This window comes from Rhododendron vialii, chromosome 11a, assembly GCF_030253575.1.
Source record: "Rhododendron vialii isolate Sample 1 chromosome 11a, ASM3025357v1".
NCBI lineage: Eukaryota > Viridiplantae > Streptophyta > Magnoliopsida > Ericales > Ericaceae > Rhododendron > Rhododendron vialii.
In genome coordinates this window covers 17,750,797-17,770,139 of record NC_080567.1, presented here as the reverse complement: position 1 = coordinate 17,770,139, position 19,343 = coordinate 17,750,797, and the positions used below count along the sequence as shown (strand labels likewise).

Below are 19,343 nucleotides of genomic sequence, written 5' to 3'. Positions count from 1 at the left end.
AATCTGTCCGAAATCATAGATTCTGCACGTCTATCAACTTCAAATCAAAAATTGATTTAACCTAGTACAAACTAAGCCACGACCTTTACATATTCTGAAAGACATACGAGTCTAATTTTAGAATCAATAACCCGTGCGCTAATCCGATACCCGAGCTAAAAGATATGACCATTTTTCCAAAATATGTCAATGCAGCAAATACAAAACTCAGCAGGGACACATCAACTTGTAAAATCCGCCAAACTTAGAATATGAATCTAATAAATCCTAAATTCGGTACACGCCATTACCATACACCAATGTTCATCCCTGATTTTTTCCAAATTTTTCACAATAAAGAAACCTAGTCAAAATTACCTCCAAACTAAAAAATTATGTGCAGCGAAGCACAATTTCCAGCAGAATGGTCGGTGTTCGAAAATTCATTAAAAATCAAATACTTAATAGTTTTTAGTAATTCTAACGCCAAAACATCACCAACTTATCAATCTTTCAGACTCATAAGGGCCCATAATCAGGAGGATCGCTTAACTATAAAAAAATTGATAAAAGACGCAGCTCTGTAAGCTGTCTCCTAAAAATTAGGATCCTAACCATAGTTAGGTTTATGATTTTTATCTTTTTCTACACCTCTTGAAAAATTATGAAAATTTGACACCATATACTAGACATACTAATGAACCTTCAATAAAAATACCAGAAATTTATAAGCTTTCTATGTATCTTGAATAATTTTGTGAAGAACAGCCCTGCATCTTAGTTTTTTCTTTCTTCTCCTTCCCACTGCCGCCTCTCTCTCTCTCTCTCTCTCTCTCTCTCTCTCTCTCTCTCCCTCTACGCAGAAATAAGATATGTATAGAGAAAGATAAATATTCCTAAGATATTTTGCTATATAAGAGCACAAAGGAATTTATCACATGCAAGCGGCACCACATTTTAACTTATACTCCAATAATAAATCACACACAGGACTCTCGCAAGTTCAATTGTTTATGATTTAAACCCCTAAAACACTGAGTTCAATTAAAAAAAATTAAAATACCGAAATATCCGGGGCAGGTATTACAAGAGCCAACTTGCATGCACCTCAGATTAATCCATACAGCTCCTTCTACAACCGTTTCAAGTGACCTCAAGAATTGAGGCAATAGAAGTTGAACCTGAGACCTTAGAATACACATTATAAATCTTAGACCTTCACCATGGAGCCATCCCTTTTTAGGGTGAATCTAAAAAAATGCTATATCAACAAAATCCTTCTGACGAAATTCATCCCAGTCCTTCATATGATACTCCATAAATGCTTCCTATATTCATTGTTGCAGATTTGAATTCTCAGTTTAGAGCATGGATGTGATCTTAGGGGGCGTGTGACCAACTGAACCATCGAAAGGCTCCTTAGTCATTTTCTTCAACTCCCCCTCAAACCTTTCCATGACTGGTTCTGGCAAGCATACTGGAACCACAATCCCATATTTGAAATTCATATAGAAGCTTAACCCAGGAAACGCCCCGGCGGTGCCGCCATACACCAGTTTCCCCCACCCAAAATCCACTGTGTCTAAGCCAAGACGTCTTACGTCAGAAACAATAAAGTTTCCCACCACGGTGTACAAAGGCCGCCCTTTAATCACCAAAAGATCCGCCACCGATCTGAAATACTCGGCCGTTATTTGGGGCTTTGCAGTTTTTACCAACTCCACCGTGTATTCTAGTGGAAAGGAACATATCTCTCCAACCTTCGAAACTGCTGCAGGATAGGTAATGACGTTGCCGTAGTACCCGTGAGGCACAATTAGGCTAAGCAAGTTGCGACCATTGACAAGGCACGAAACTCTGACGGTGTTGTTAGGGTCTAGCACGAGTGCGACACCTCCACAAGCACGCAGTCAAGACCTCGAATGTGGTGGCGCTTGCATGCGGGGGGAGATGGTTTCGAATAGCTTTGATCCCCTTGGGACCAAAGAAGAATGGTTTTTGGATCGAGGTTGAGTTGGCATCATTGTTGTTGGTGTCGAGCACTTGTTCGTATTCGTGGTGAAGGCATGTAATTCGGGGAGGATGTCTTCCGGATAGGAGTTCCCTTTGCCACACAGGTGACACAGAAGGTGCAGTGACTTCTTTCCCTTGGGCGAACTCGGCGATTGCACTTAGGAATTGGACCAGACCAGCTCCATCATTCATTGTGTGGTTCAGGCGCCGGGCAATGGCGAATCCACCGCACCTAAATCGAGTCACCTACATTCACCGAAATTCACCAACAAAAAAAAAATAAAACTTGATGTGAACATTACAAGAGTAAGTACTCTATCCAGAATCACATTTCTTGCCAGCATCTATCTATAGTCAAGAAAGCTGAGCTGTAGGGTTTGGTGAAAGGTCTGACTTATGTAATGCACCAAAAGCTATGCGAAGTTGAAATAGATCAAATGTGACGGTGATAGGTGCCGAAAAGCACCTAATTAGTCTCCCAAATTATTCAAGCGTTGTTAGTCCGTTTGCATTGGTATTTGATGTTTTTAGTTGTTTAGTAATGTTTGAGGCCTTGGAGGGTGGTTAAGGCTTAAATGTGTGAAGTGGGAGTGCTTAGGATGCGCGAACACGAAGTAGGAAGCTGCAGGAGTGGCCCGGAAGCAGGAGAGAGAATGCTGAAAATTCTGTTAGGACGGCTTTCATTCTTGTCCGGACGGCTTTGCCCACCTGTAGAAATCCAACTCTCTAATTTTCACCTGGGCAGTCTCAGAACAATAATATATTCTGCAAGTTTTAAATGTAACTTTGAGGCCTTAGGGTATAAATACATCTTCAACATTGTTTTAGGGTTCCTAACTTTTGTTTAGCGAGCTAGAGGGAGGCAATAGCAAATCTAAGAGAGAAACTTTGTGTTCTTCATGTGTTCATCATATTCAAGCACGTTCTTCTTCTCCATGGCCGGCTAAACCCCTTATCTCGGGGGAGGATGAAGCCTCACATCAAGTAACCTTGTTCTTTTGTATAGATTAGGATTTTTATTGGAATGGGATTATGTATTCAAGAACTCTTTTCATGATATCCATGGAATGGTTTTTAATTCTTTAAATTGATTGAGTATTTATTTCCTAGGTTTCTAAATACCTTTCACGTAATGATTTTCATTGTTCTCAATTCGGGTGATTGAGATGGGTTATGCTCGTGAGATGGACCATGCCATTAGGCAGCTAAACCGCGCTAGTGAGACGGTTAGTACTGTGGGAAAGTCCACGTTGGTTGGCAGATTGTGGAAATCTACTTGCCTACTATTGATAGGGATTGCAAGCCCTAGTGATAATGATTTACAATTCGAGTGTTAACCCGGTCTATGCGATACATGGTTATGCGGTTTTGGTGGATTCTAAATCCTAGACTTTCCTCCATCAAGTTACCAAACCCTTTTTAATTAATTGCTTCTGTTTAATTAGTTTCTCTGAACAAACAAATCAATCAAACTCTCTTTTTCCCTTCAAATTAATCTAGAAATTCGTCGGAATTATAGTAACTTAGTCAATCTGTCCCTCCAGATCAACACTTGGTCCTGACCACTATTCTACGGAGTAGTAGTTAGCTCCAAGTTTTTACAAATTTATTTTTGATACGGTACGACACGATCAAAAACCTAAGCGAAGTTGAAACAGAGAGCTAGAACTCTCGTTTTTTTTTAATCTTTATCTTTCTATTTTTGTTTTTCCATAGTACACAAAATAAAGTGAGCACCAGCCCTCAATGAAAAAGGTTCTATATTGAGGATGTTTTCAGCAGGGAAAATGATTTACAAACATTATTACACAAAATATATGCAAAATTTTATGGCAGCGGCATATTTGAAATCACAAGGTGCCTCATCATTATGAGTGATGGGAATTCCCTATAAACATTTAGGCGATGTTTGATAACACTGTCACTTTTTTATTTTTTGTTTTCTATTTGCTGAAATCAGTTTCTACTTTTCCTACAAAAAAAAAAAAGTGAAAGCGGAAAATATATTTGTGTCAACCTGTTTTCAAATAAAACAAAAACAAAAGTACGTAAACATAATTTTTTCATCACTCTCCATTGAAATTCATAAGACAAAAGACAGTTCAATTTTTCGAAAGATTAAGTTTTCCTTAATTTGAGTGGAAATAAATTTTGATATAGGTTTAAACTCGGAAGTAAAGAGAAAATTAATTAACAGAGCTTTTACTCAGAATTGAGTATAATTAGATAGTTTTTGTGTGCCACTCAAAACTCACTTAATTATGAGTCTGGTTTTCCTCCAATTAACCCCAGTAGGAGGAATTTCTCCAACTAAAAACACATGACACCTCTTGATTCGTCCAAGTCCCTTCTTTCCCTATCTAATAGCAATCTAACATTACCTCTGCATCATAAAGTTAACTCTAAACTAAATTCACCGTTAACCAAAATATCCCTACTTTTTAGGAAAACACCTCCATGTAATTAGAAAATTTTATTTTACAATCCCATTATTCTAGGAATAGATTACCATGTATGTACCTATTATATGTATGAGAAGAAAGAAAAAAATGAAATTGTTTCTCTCGATGTCCAATCAACTTCAAAAGATCCCATAGCAAAAGTGTCATTGCCATCAATGACGTCCTAATTCGATCTGGCAATTTCATGCCGCACCTCGGATTGCTGCACATTTCTTTCGTGCTATCTTCGTGTTGTGCTCTCCTCGTCTCGGCTATGTTTCTCTTCATCGTTTCTGCCAGCCTGGTAGTTCCTGGGCTACCTATGCTTGTGCCTAACGAGGAGGCAGATCGGATGGTTTGGGAGCATGGCCGACAGCCTCCCGCCAGTATCTATTGTTGGAGGATCCGTTTTTCGCCTAACAACTATGGTTGAGTGCTCACGTCTAAGCTTGGGTTTCCCTCGTTGGTTTGTGGTCCAGTGGTGGTGGCGTTTTGGTGCTCGGTGGATCTCTGCACTGATTGGCTCGGTGGTGGGGCGGTGGTCAGGCTGATTTGGTGGCTGTGGGTGGATGGCTGTTTGAAATGTTCAGTAGTTAGGGTTAGGGTTTTGGGTTTCTGTGGGCTAGGCTATATTGTAATATCTGGGCTTTTTTGGCCTTTTGCTAGGGCTTTGTTTCCTTTTGGGGTGTTTTTGGGCTTCATTGTATTATTTGGGCTTTTAGGCCTTTAGGTGTATAGGCTTGTTCCCAATGTATGTACTCCCACTTTTGGTTGGATTCCCCTCCCTCTTCCCTTAATAAAATGTTACTTTTGCCTATAAAAAAAACAAAACACTATTCTCATCGGCGTAGATGGAAAAATTCATATCGATAACTTGTTTTGCAACAACAAGAAGTTGGCTTATTATTTATCGAAGAACAAGGTTAGAGTTGGAAAAATTCCAACACAAAGAAGGTTGGGAAGGTTTTGATACTTTCTCAAATTTTCAAAATAGTGAAAGCTATTTACATTATTTGGAAATGGAAGTAGTGCACCAAATATATTTTCATTCCTATTTTTTGAAAATTCTAAAAATAAAAACAGAAAACAGAAAACATTAGTGCTACCAAACATAGCCTAGCTTAGAGTTTCTAGATTGTCAAATGTTCACAGCTAAGTAGCTAACTCTACCTGAAGCAACAAGAGAGGGCAGCCAAGGATTCCATCAGAGCCAGGAACATCATGAAGAAGCTCCTCCAACACCGGACACCCCGGAACAATCGCATAACAAAGTTGGTTGAGCTCAACTTCTGCATCGGCTTCTACAAACAAAGCCTCCTCGCTCGTGCAATCCACCAGAAGCTTCCGGTTAGGCCCTTCAATAAGCCTCCTGGCAAATGCGTAGTAAAACGAAAGTGCTTTGGCTAGTCCTTCTCTGATGACACTCATAGGGTCTTCTCCTTCCATGAAAGGATTGCTTTCGTAAAACATTATCACTGGAACCTGAAACCGGAGACCCTCTTGGTCATCTATGTCTGAGAGTTGTTTTAGTTCACGCGGTGTTGGTTCCGCGGGCACCACCAGTCTCGGCTAGCTCTTGCTTAGTCACTGTGAACCATATCGAGGAGGAAGATGTTGACATTGTTTAAGGAAGTATTTTCAGATGAAGTCAAGAGGGAAAACAAGGCAAATACACTCTAGACTTTGTGCTGTGAATTGAAAGGTATTTATAGAGGATATGGTCTCAGCTAGCGTACCTCAATTTTTGAAGGCGAATCATGTGCTCCATTTCTACTACCACATGAAAAAAAAATCGTCCTAATGCAAAGGACCAACCACCTATACCTGGGTGGGCATCATGGCCTGTCGTATTGGTGTCAGAATTCTCTTAATTTTAACCTGACCTGTTTAGTTTTTCGTGTTATCGTGCCATGTTATCTTCGTGTTCCGTGTCAGAAATAGCCGACCCTAACCTGCTAACTTCGTATCGGGTTTGTGTCGTGTTATCGTGTCATTTCATAAATTCCCACCCCGCGTCATGTCGTGTCATCTCTTGTTCATGTTAAAATTCTCTCAATCATAACCTGACATGTTTAACTTTTTGTGTTATGGTGTTGTGTCATATTCGTATTCTGTGTCAGAAATAACTGATCCTAACTCACTAATTTCGTGTCATAAATTCCCACCCGTACCAATAACGTGTGCAAGTTTGCAACACGGTCCATCTAAGAAGCACCAACTAATCCTTCCTTCTTTGGCACTAAAAAGATAAGGAAAAAAAATGTGAAATGAATGGAAGATTAGTCATCACATGGTCCACAAGGAAAAAGAAATCGCCCTAATGCAAAGGACCAACCACCTATAAGTAGCGGTGGGTATCGTGTCGTGTCGTATTCGTGTCAGAATTCTTTCAACTCTAACCCAACCTGTTTAGTTTTACGTGTCGTGTCATTTTTGTGTCCTGTGTCAGAAATAGCTGACCCTAACCCACTAACTTCGTGTCAGGTTTGTGTCGTGTTATCATGTCCTTTCATAAATTCTCACCCCGCGTCATGTCATGTCGTGTCGTGTCATCTCTTGTTCGTGTCAAAATTCTCTCAATCCTAACCCAACATGTTTTAACTTTTCATGTTTTGGTGTCGTGTTGTATTCGTATTCTGTGTTAGAAATAACTAACCCTAACCCACTAATTTTGTGTTGAAAATTCCCACCCTTACCTATAACGTGTGCAAGTTTGCAACATGGTCCATCTAAGAAGCACCAATTAAATTCTTCCTTCTTTGGCGCTAAAAGATAAGAAAAAATGTGAAATGAATGGAAGATTAGTCATCACTGATGTCCAGTCACTTCCACATTTATCACACGATATAAAAACAAAAGAAACCTGAAAAAGGGGAACCAGAGTTTTCAAATCATATTTATTTTTAATTTTTTTAATGACAAAGAAAATTTCATTTATCACAAGAATAAAAAAGGGAAATCGGACCAATAGAAAAAGAGATGCATTGCGAAAGACTCGAACAGTACACTCAATGTTCTGCACCACTGTGGTTGCAACACAAATATGATCCAATGAATTAAATTTAGACTCTTCAATAGCATAATTCAATAATGAATATGTCAAAGGGAAAGAGAGACCGAATAACTAATTCTTTTTTTTTTTTTGGTCAATCGGCAAAAATGTTATTTATCACTGAAACTGAGAAAAGTCTAAAGATGCTTCCCTATGAATCCAGTTCGGAAAATCTCCTTCCCAAATCATAAGTAGCTCCATGGATAAGGCATATTCGACTATAGCATGAGTCACCCTATTACAATCTCGACGAACAAACGAAAACGAAAAAGAACGAACAAAACTAATAAGATTTAACGTATCTGTGATAATAACGGCTAAATGAGACTTGGCACTGTTGGCACATTGAACTCCCTGCAGCATCCGAATTATCCCTTGCACAGCTCCATCCAGAATGAGATCATCTCCCCATCCATCCCTTGCGTAGCTTGCTGCCCAGCGAAAACCCAAAGCTTCTACTACAGTATTGGTTATTTTCCTATCTCTACCGGAGAAATACTCCCTCCGTCCGGATTTAATAATTCTTTTTGGAGTTCGTGTTATTTTTCAATCAATTATATATTGTAATTTATAATATTTTATGTAATTTTGAAAACATTATCTTATAGAACTAATTGAGATCTATCAAACAAGATCCATATTGGATATAAAATTTATTTTCAATTTAAAGATATAACTCATTTTTTATCCGGTTAGAATTGAACGAAGGACTATTAAATCCGGACGGAGGGAGTAGTAGAGATAAGAAAATAGAGATAGGGAGTAATGAGCAACCCACCTCTGAAGAAATGGGGAGAAAGGGGTAAGGAGGTTTGGAGAAGGAAAGGGCTACCAGAATCCAGCAAACAAGGGGGAGAAAGAGTGTTGACGTCCAAAGAAGATGAGAGCAAGGATGAAGGTAAAATCTTAAACTGTCAAGCAGTGGGAAATGGTTGGTTGAATAGAAGCGCAGTTGGCAAGTTGAGACGATTAATGACGATTAATCTCGACTCAAGATTTGGAATTTCTGTTTAAAAAGGAGAAGGTGGAAAGTGTGCAGATCAAACCCATGGGAGGAAGGTATGTGGTTATTATTTTTTTGATGGAAGATCGAAGGAATGAAGTCTTAAAGGAAAAATGGCTTGAACTTTGGTTCGAAGAGGTTAGTCCATGGAATGGAGAAGCAGCGAGAAATGAGAGATTTGTATGGGTTGCATGCTTCGGAATGCCTCTCAACGCATGGAATGTTCCTTCTTTCAGGGCCATTAATTGGGAGCATTTGGGGCTGTTTCATGGAGGTAGGTAACGACACACTAAGGGAAGCTTCTTATGTTAAAAGGCAGAATTTTGATTGCTACAGAGAATTCCAAAAAAATTGAAGGGGAAGTAATCTTGATTGTCAATGGAAGGAAATACAATGTGAGAGTGGAAGAGGAGGATACCTTTAGAACAGTAAGATCGAAAAACCAATTTTTAAATTCTGAAGCTGATGAAGAAGATGATGAGGGGGACAACTCAGATGATGACATGGATGCCAACAATAAAAAGGAAGAGAATTCAGTGGATGACATGGAAAAACAAAGAAATAAGATGTCGGATGATTTGGAAAAGAAAAAGGAAGAGGAAGCTGAAAAGGTTGAGAGAAGGGATATTAATGGTAGTCCACAATCTGGGTTGGAGAAAGAAGCATTTCATAAAAAGCCTCTTCTTCAAGATAAAACAGTTGAGGATATGTCTCTCGGGAACTCTGATACTAGTGAGAGAAATAATGAGGAGAGCACCAACTCAGTGCATGGATTGGATTCTATTGTACAGGATTCTCAAAGCCCATTGGAGGAAGAGTGTTTCGAATCTGTCAACAATAGTAGCCAGTTCCAAAACACAGGAGCCCAAGAAGGTAATAAACGTGAGCAAGAACAGGAGACAGTAAATGAGGGGACTAATAATCCAGTGGAATGTGAATCAAATGCTAATCTAAGAGCCTCTCAGGTGCAAGACATTAACCTTCACGTAGATTTAAATCCAAGTGCCGTTAGAAGAAACATTAGAAGCCAACGGGTTGAAGCATCATTAAGCACAGATGGGGATGATATTGATGGTTACATTATTGCATTTCAGGAGCAGGAACAATCTTGGCATTAAATTTGGGAATTCTGGTATAATGAGAATGAAAAAGATGATAGAAGATGAAACTAAAGCAATGAAAGCATCAGTGATAAATAATTCCTTGGCCCCTCTTATAAGGGACCAATGATTCTCAATAGTGTGGAAAAGACAGAGGCCTAAATGAAGATCATTTCTTGGAATATAAGGGGAGTAGGTAGTTTTCTTAAAAAGAGATTTGTTTCCAAGCCTATTAGAGATAGAAATCCTGTTGTTTTATTATTGCAAGAGACTAAAATTGAGAGGTTTGAAGATTGCGGGGATCTTTTGAAGTTGAATATGCTGAATCTGGAGCTGTTGGTCTTTCTGGGGGTGTTTTAACTGAATGGAATCCAGCAAATTTCAAACCAAGAGAAGTCACTATCCATAGACATTTTGTTATGGTAGCTCGTGTTTTGTTTGGCTTAGATTGTGTCATTGTAAATGTGTATGCCCCTAATGAAACAACACGTAGAGAAGAATTGTGGAATGTATTACTTCAGCTAAAGTCTACTTATTGAGTTCCATGGTGCGTTGGAGGAGATTTTAATGAGATTAAGGCAATGTGTGAAAGAACAGGGTGTACAAGAGTCGAGAGAAGCATGAGGGGTTTCAAAGATTTTATCAATCAATCAGAATTGAAGGACTTACCAATGATGGGAAGGCAATTTTCTTGGACCAGTTTTCAGAACAATGCTATCCATAGCAGGATTGATAGAATCCAGATTTCGGTGGAGGTGATGAAAATTTAATTTGGTGTTATGGGGACTACCAAGACAAATTTCAGATCATGCTCCTATCATTATCTCTGATAACAACTGGAATTGGGGACCAAAGCCTTTTAAATTCATGAATGTTTGGCTCACTAGTCCAAAATGTTTATAAATTGCCAAAGAAGCTTGGGAGAGTACACCAACATACGGATGGGCAGGTTGTCAAATTGCGAAGAAGCTATGGAATGTTTGCCAACAGACTGATTTGGAGGGTTAAGAGGTTAGAGTAAGCTGGAGTCTGATTTGGTCAAGAAGTCTAGCCACATGTTCTCATGGGATTTTTTGGTGCATTTGGGGCTGATGGTCTTGAGATGAAAGATAACCTGAACCCTGAAGAAATTTTGACTGAGTTCAGTCCGGAGCTACTTGTTTTGACTGGATGTGACTCATTCAATTTCTATTGAATGTAATTTTCTTTTCTTTTATCTTTTCTGCAGGCCTTTACAGTACCTCTTCCTCTGTGGTCTGTATTTGGTCTTTCCTCGATGTACCATTTGTCGAGTTACTTAATAAAATTTTGTTGCCTATCAAAAAAAAATGGAGATAGGAAAATAATCACATGCTCTCACACCACCAACACACACATGCACCTCTCACACAATTACTCTTGTATCCTTTCTCAAATTTGAATTTAACTCAAAACTCAAAATTCACACCACCTCTCACACTTAATCCATGTTCTAATATTTTTATAAAACACCGGAATATTAAAAAAAATACGGGTCTCTACACTCTCACACAGCCACACACTATATAAGTATTTATTGTATATGTGTATACATGGGTTTGTCTGTGTCTATATATAGAGGTTAGGGCTCAAATTTGATGGGAAGGAGGGCTGGGCTTAAAAATTTCGACTTCAGGGCAAAATTGCTTGTTCTGCTTTTGCTGATGAGAAGTTCAGATAGGAGGGATATTCATCCATGGATTGTGGTTGAATATGGGCCGTGAACGCAGAAACCAACATTTGTATCCAATGCTTGCCACATGTTTGTTGGTCGGATATTCATTGGTTATGCTTTGTTATGGTTCTGTTATACTTGTAATGGGTTTTAGTTATGCTCATAATGGTTTTATTATACTAAAAGTTAAGGTGTCTTCTTTTTTAAGGGAGACACCGAAGTGCTTCCTACTGTAATATATGTTGATTCCACAAAGAATGTCTAAAAAATGTTATCAGACGTCATCCACTTTCCTGTGTTTGGTTACCAAACATTGTTACAATACTTCAATCTCCCTTGACAAATTTTCATAGCTAGGGACTAGAGAGGGTTACCTAATCCATTCGGCGCCCAAACCTAGATTCATGAATGTCGCGAACGTGGACCACCGGACCATCGAAAGGTGTTGTGTAAATAACGTACGAAACAATTTTGCTAGGGAAGAATAACTTATTCATGGAGAAGTCGTGAATAAGTTATTCACAGAGACGCGCAATCTCACATGTCCGTTTGTGACTAAAGACCACGTAAGGGATCACGAATTCTAGCTGGCAACTTTTTGTAGGTTCCAAGGGCCCCAGGGGCAAACAACTGAACTGAAGTGGTAAAGAAAAATACTCCCAACTAAAAAAGGAACCGTAAAAGAGAAAGGGACAAGGCAAACAAACAGCTACAGCCAGCGAGAGGCCAAAGGCACCTATTCAGCAAAAACCGTGGCATGCTGGAATGCCCCATTGAAGCCATAAAGCTTTTTCTTCGTTGATTTGATTTCTTCCGGTTTCAGTTTATTTGTCTATCATTACTTGAAAAGAGGCAAGGATGAGTGGGTTATAGCAAAGGCAGTACTAGTCATGCAAATGGGCCAGGTCTGAGTCCCTGCACAACTCCAAATATCTTTGCAATGTAATACCAATTTTCAGGTTAATTAAGAAAAATTCTATGAGATTTGCCCCTGCATATTCCTTGAGCAAAAAAATTTTCTTAGAATTTCTATATGTTGGGTAGAATTTGAAGCTATCAAATCCTATTTTTTGTCGTGTATATAAAATTAAATGGTAGCTATATATGCACATAAACACAATCTCGTCTCTTCTTCGGACCTTGCAAGTAGCAATATAATTGTACTCCCTCCGTCCCTATTTAAAATTAAACGGTAGCTATATATGGACATGAACACAATCTCATCTCTTCTTCGGACCTTGCAAGTAGCAATATAATTGTACTCCCTCCGTCCCTATTTAAATGGCCATTATTCCATTTGAAATTAATGGATGACTCGTATCATTTGTGTGGGATCCTAGAGAAGTGGAGCCCTCATCAAAATAGAGAGAGAGAGAGAGAGAGAGAGAGAGAGAGAGAGAGGTGAAATACTCAAAATATATTTTAAAGAACTTTTTTAAAATATTTTTTTCAAAACCTTTTTTATTTAATTTTCAACAATATTTTCAAAATATGCTTCGTAAAGTATTTTTTTAATATAAAAAAACTACTTTTACAAGATTCATTTTGGAAAACTGTTTCTTGAAAAATTAAAGCTGTGAAATTAGTTTTTTTAAAACCTTTTTTTGTCTAAAAATTGTTTACAAAACTTTCATTGTCAGCAGAATTCCACTTAGTATCCTCCTTAGCCCTCATTTGTTTAGTCGTAGTGTCTTCTATGGTAGGGGCCTCATAGCCGTACCTAACAGATCTCCAAACCTTAACTCCTAGGGAACTCAAATATGTAGTCATACAGGCTTTCCAGTATGGATAATCATTACCGTCAAAAAAAGGTGGCCTCGAGTTTGAGGCTCCCTCTCGTGGTGCGTTCATGTCTATTATAACCAGAATTAAAACCTAGGTGGTTAAACCTAAACAGAGCAACCCGCTCTGATACCAATTGAAATTATGCGAAAGCATTCAATCTACTTCTGGGGAGGTGGGTGAATAGGAGTTTTAATAAAAATATACCAATTTTCAAATTTAAAAAAAATTAATAAAGATAAACGGGTTGATTATCTCGATTAATCCAAACCAAAAATAAAGTACTGTAGTAGGATAAAAATTGTAACAAGAGACGCACGATATTTACGTGGAAAAACTTAGGGTCCTAAATAAACCTAAGCCAAAACCACGGCCTAACACTACTGCTTTATTCTATTAATCAAAAAGAAGTACAGATTGCGAAATAGCAAAAACCTTACCCAAGTCTTTACCTATTCTCGTCAATCTCCGATGCTCCCAAAGCTTCTTCAAGATCCAATAGATGCACCACGGAATTCATGCCCGATCCCCGGATTCAACCGGCTCCGAATCAATCTCCAAAAGATTTAGCCACAGCAGCAAACGGCACAAAGAAATCACAAGACGGAATGATGTACGATGTGTAACGTGATCTCGACAAACCCCAAAATCGTTCAAAGACTTGCAAGATGCTGAACGTAACAAAAACAAGGGTTGCTGCCAAAAACTACACTCAGCTCGGAAGAAAACGAACGTGGGCTTCAAGAACTTTTAATCCCCGTTTTCACCCAAAAAACAAAAAAAAACTCGTGTAACCCTTTATTTCCTTTTTATAAGCAAAAACTCTCTCTTCTGTAAAGAGTGGTCATCCACTGCTTTTATACTAGAATATTTTCCCTTCAATGAAAATCTTTTACTGCTCATAAATGGAAAGAAACTTTGCTGACTTTCTTAAAGAAAATTGATTTATGAACATATATATATATGGAAAACGAATTTTCCGGAGAGATAAACGTGCATAATTAAAATTCCTAATCTTGGAAAAATTATGAATGATGTGTTGTGTAATGCCTTTACCTCTCACGCAATTGGAGCGATTTTGCAGCGGTCAACTTGGTGCAGATAATGGGAGGAGCATTGAGCGAGAAACTACCCCCTAATTAACCTACCCATTATAATCAAATAGAATTGATATAACAAAGACACCAATAGAGATTTTGAACAACCCCGGAAAGTGCCAAAATATCTAACAAAACATTTTTAGAACTTTTCAAACAACCGGATCATCCATATAGACCGGATTCACCAACTCCTCAACCGTGTTTTCTAAAGTTTTCTAAAAATGGTTTTAAGCATTGACCATTGACCTTGGAAATGTAACCACTTGTGGGGTCCATAATTTCAACTGCACCGTGCGGAAAAACTTTATGCATGACATGGGGGCCCTCCCAACGGGATCTCAATTTCCCGGGAAACACATGGAGTTTGGAATTATATAACAACACTTTTTGACCACTTCAAAGTTTTTTCTTTGGATGTTTTTGACATGAAATTCCTTGACTTTGGATTTATAAATGTTAGTGTTATCATAAGCATCCCTCTGAATCTCCTCAAGTTCGTTAAGTTGGAGTTTACGGTGTGCATCGGCATCAGGGAATCGATAGTTCAAAGATTTAATAGCCTAATATACCTTGTGTTCCAACTCGACCGGGAGATGACACGCCTTACCATAGACAAGCCGATAGGGCGAAGCACCTAACACAGTCTTGTACGCGGTCCGGTATGCCCATAAAGCATCGGTCAAGCAAAATGACCAATCTTTCCAGTTTGGATTAACGATTTTTTCTAAGATATGCTTTACCTCAAGATTGGCGAGCTCGGCTTGACTGTTGGTTTGTGGCTTGACCTTGTGGGTGATCCCATATTTCTGCATGAGGGCTTCAAAGGAGCTGTTCCAAAATTGGGTGCCTTGATCGCTTATGATGGCTCGGGGCATCCCAAACCGCGATAATATGTGCTCTTTAAAAAAGTTCACCGCCACTTTGGAATCATTAGTACGAGTAGCCATGGCTTCAACCCATTTGGACACATAATCCTCTGCCAAGAGAATATAGAGAAAACCATTTGAATTTGAAAATGGGTCTATAAAGTCAATTCCCCAACAGTCAAATACCCCCACGACTAGGATATTGGTGAGGGGCATCATGTTCTTCCGAGTCACCGCACCTAGTTTTTGGCATTGCTTGCATGTCCGGCAAAATGCATAGGCATCCTTGTGAAGGTTTGGCCAATAGAACCCGCATTGGATGATTTTGGCGGTGGTTTTCTTATGGGAGAAGTGGCAACCACATGCCTCTGTATGACAAAATGAGAGAATTCCCCGTTGGTCTTCGTCAAGGATACACCGCCAGATGATTTGGTCCGAGCAATATTTGAAAAGATAAGGATCATCAAAGAGGAATCTTTTCACCTCACTAAGAAAAAGCCTCCAGTCATGTGGGGTCCAATGATCCGGAATTTGCCCGGTGACAAGATGACGATATCGGCAAACCAAGCGCAACTCAAAACGGCGAAGAGTTGGTCGTCCGGAAACGTATCAACAATGGGGAGCTTTGAGGAAGAGTCCTCGAACTCAAGGCAAGACAAGTGATCCGCCACCACATTCTCCACCCCCTTCTTATCCTTGATCGTGATATTAAACTCTTGGAGCAATAAGATCCACCGAATAAGACGTGCTTTCGCATCTTGCTTCGTGAAGAGGTACTTCAAAGTGGCATGATCGGTATAGACAATAATGGGAGATCCCACCAAATATAACCAAAATTTGTCGAAGGCAAAGATGACGGCAAGCAACTCTTTCTCTGTGGTGGAGTAGTTCATTTGAGCTTCGTTTAGAGTCTTGCTTTGCATAATAGATGACGTACGGATTTTTGTCTTTCCTTTGCCCGAGAACCGCCCCAACTGCATAGTCACTAGCGTTGCACATGAGTTTAAAGGGCAAATTCCAATCCGGTGTTTGTACAATAGGAGGAGAAATGAGACTTGACTTGAACTTCTTAAAAGCTTCCTCACAGGCCGAAGTCCAGTCAAACGGGGTATCCTTTGAAAGAAGGTGGCACAATGGCCGAGATATTGCACTAAAATCTTTGATAAAACGCCAGTAGAAACCGGCATGTCTGAGGAAAGAACGAACATCTTTGACACACTTCGGTGAGGGGAGGTTAGAAATAAGATCAATCTTGGCCTTGTCAACTTCGATCCCCTTTGACGATACAATGTGGCCCAAGACGATACCATGAGTCACCATGAAATGGCATTTCTCCCAATTAAGCACCAAATTTTTCTCCTCACATCTCGCCAACACTCTTTCCAAATTTTCCAAGCAAGATTCGAACAAGTCTCCAAACACCGAGAAATCATCCATAAACACCACGACGATCTTTTCAATCATATCGCTAAATATGCCCATCATACATCGTGAGAAGATTCCGGGCGCATTACACAAGCAGAATGGCATGCAGCGGTAGGCAAACGTCCCAAATGGACATGTGAATGTCGTTTTCTTTTGATCGGGCAGGGCGACCTCTATTTGGTTGTATCCCGAGTATCCGTCAAGAAAGCAATAATAAGCACGTCCCGCAACCCGCTCCAAGATTTGATCAATGAAAGGAAGAGGAAAATGGTCCTTCCGAGTGCTAGCATTGAGCTTCCGATAATCGATACACACGCACCATCCGGTAGTGACTCGAGTAGGGACCAATTCATTGTTGGCGTTGGGTACCACCGTGACACCTGATTTCTTGGGGACCACTTGTATGGGACTAACCCACTTACTGTCAGCGATCGGATAGATAGTTCTCACATCCAAAAGCTTTAAAACATCTGCCTTCACCACATCTTTCATTATGGGATTCAATAGCCGTTGGGGTTGGCGGGATGGTTTGACGTCGTCCTCAAGGGCGATGTGATGGGAACAAATTGAAGCATCAATCCCTTTAATACCCGCTATGGACCAACCGATGGCTTTGGTATGCCGTTTGAGAAGCTCAAGGAGTTGGGATTCTTGCAAGCTGTCGAGAGAGGAAGAGATCACCATCGGGTAGGTTTCATGTTCGCCTAAAAAGGCATATTTCAATGTTTCCGGGAGGACCTTCAACTCGAGCTTTGATGGTTGAATACTTGAGGGAAGGGTCTTGCACTCGAGAGGAGGCAACTCTTCAAATTTAGGAGACCATATGTCCGTCCCACAAACATCTTCTACGTCAAGCAGAGAGTAAAAATATTCCACCTCTGGTGAGGCAAGAAAATTTTCTTCTTTGGCGGTAAGACATACCTCCAACGCATCCTTGCACAAAAAAGTGTCTACATGCTCTTGGACCAAAGATTCAATAAGGTTTACTTCATGGATGCACTCATCGTCCCCAATTTGGCTCCCAATATTGAACATGTTCACTTCCATTTTTCTTATTGCCAAAAGTCAGGTTGAGCAAACCACTTCGATAATGGATAACGACATCGGCGGTGGCTAGGAATGGATGCCCGAGAATGACCGGAGTTGACGTTGATGCTTGTGAGGTGGGTACAGGGCAAGTATCCAAGATGACGAAATCCACAGGATAGATAAAATTGTCCACTTGCACAAGTACATCCTCCACCATCCGTTGTGGAACTCGGATGCTTCTATCGGCCAATTGAAGTGTCACCGGTGTGGGCCTCATCTCCCTCAATCCAAGTTGTTCATAAACAGGATACGGAAGCAAGTTCACACTGGCCCCCATGTCGAGGAGAACTTTCTCAATTTTCGTACCCCCAATAGTGATTGAAATGGTTGGACAACTTGGATTTTTGTACTTAGGAGCCACATTGGTTTGGATGATAGAGCTCACTTGTTCCGTCAAGAACACCTTCTTTTGAACATTCAACTTACACTTTTGAGTGCATAAGTCTTAAAGAAACTTGGCATACATGGGAATTTGCTTGACCGTATCCACCAACGAGATATTAATTTTCACTTGCTTGAAAAGCTCATAGATCTCGGAGTTGGTATTGGCATGGGCCGGTGCCTTCAATCTTTGGGGAAAAGGGATATGAATTTGGGAGACGGGGACCTTCGACTCTTCCACTTGTGATTTTGCCAGATGCTCACCAACGAGAGAAGGCTCCGAGGTTGGTGAGTCAATAGGAGGATCTTGAGCTTGCAAGACACTTGGTGTTACCGGAGGCTTGATAGGTTTGGAAGGGATAGTCTTGTCAATCTCCATGCCACACCGCAAAGTTTTAATAGACTTGGCTTGCTCAGGACTAAGCACCGAAGAGCTCGCCACATAATTTTATCCTTGCGGGTTCCCCTAGGGTTGAGTTAGAAGTTTTCCCTTCTTTTGTTGGAGTATCCCCATTGAGTTGGTCAACTTTACCATTTGATTTTTGAGTTCCCCGAGCATTTGAGTGTTTTGCTGATTGATGGTCGTTTGGCTTTGCATGAAATTCCTCCAAGGATACTTTTGAGGTTGGAATTGATTTGGCCCATGAGGAAGTCCCGGTGGTACAAACCTCGGAGGTTATTGATTTTGGGAAAACCTTGGTGCTCCTTGAGATTGAGAAAGTTGGAAAGCTTGGTGTTGTTGAGGCGATGGAACTTGTGGAGGGCCGGGAGGTTGAGGATCGCTCCACCGAAAATTTGGGTGCATGTTCCACGCCGCATTATAAGTTTGGGAATAATGGTCAAGCCATTGATTAACGGCATTGACTTCCGCTTGCCTGGTTCCTTGAAGAATATCCTTAACAGCAGGGGCATTTGGCAATCTCTCGTGGCATGACCTGCAATTTCACACAAAACACAAATTTCCTCCACCTTGGCCACAGAGGCAACGCCGGCTACCGTATGGAGTTACAAAGTTTCAATTTGACCAGAGAGCTGAGTGACCTTATGTGCTAGGTCACTTTGCTCACTCAAATGAAATTTTCCAGAACTGCTTGGAAATGGATTAACCACATTTCTTTCAGAGGGGTCCGAGCAATCCCAATTTTGTATTTTTTTCAACCAATTCCTCAAAATAGTCCCATGCCGCATCAGGGGTTTTAGCCATAACTCCACCCATACACATGCTATCCATAAGAAGTTGAGTGCTTGGGGAGCATCCCTTCAAAAAACACTCGACCATTTGAAAAACTGCAAAGCAATGATGTGGGATGGAGTTTAGCTAATCCTTATACCTCTCCCAATATTGATAAAATGATTCTCCATCTTTTTGTTTGAACGTTTGAATTTGATGCATGAGATCCTTTGTGAGATGTGGGGGAA

General features: G+C 40.1%; 1 pseudogene; it reads right to left on the bottom strand.

Moving 5' to 3' along the window:
* Window positions 1-1,054: 1,054 nt before the first annotated feature.
* On the bottom strand, window positions 1,055-7,848 carry LOC131306944 (alcohol acyltransferase 1-like; annotated as a pseudogene).
* Window positions 7,849-19,343: the final 11,495 nt, after the last annotated feature.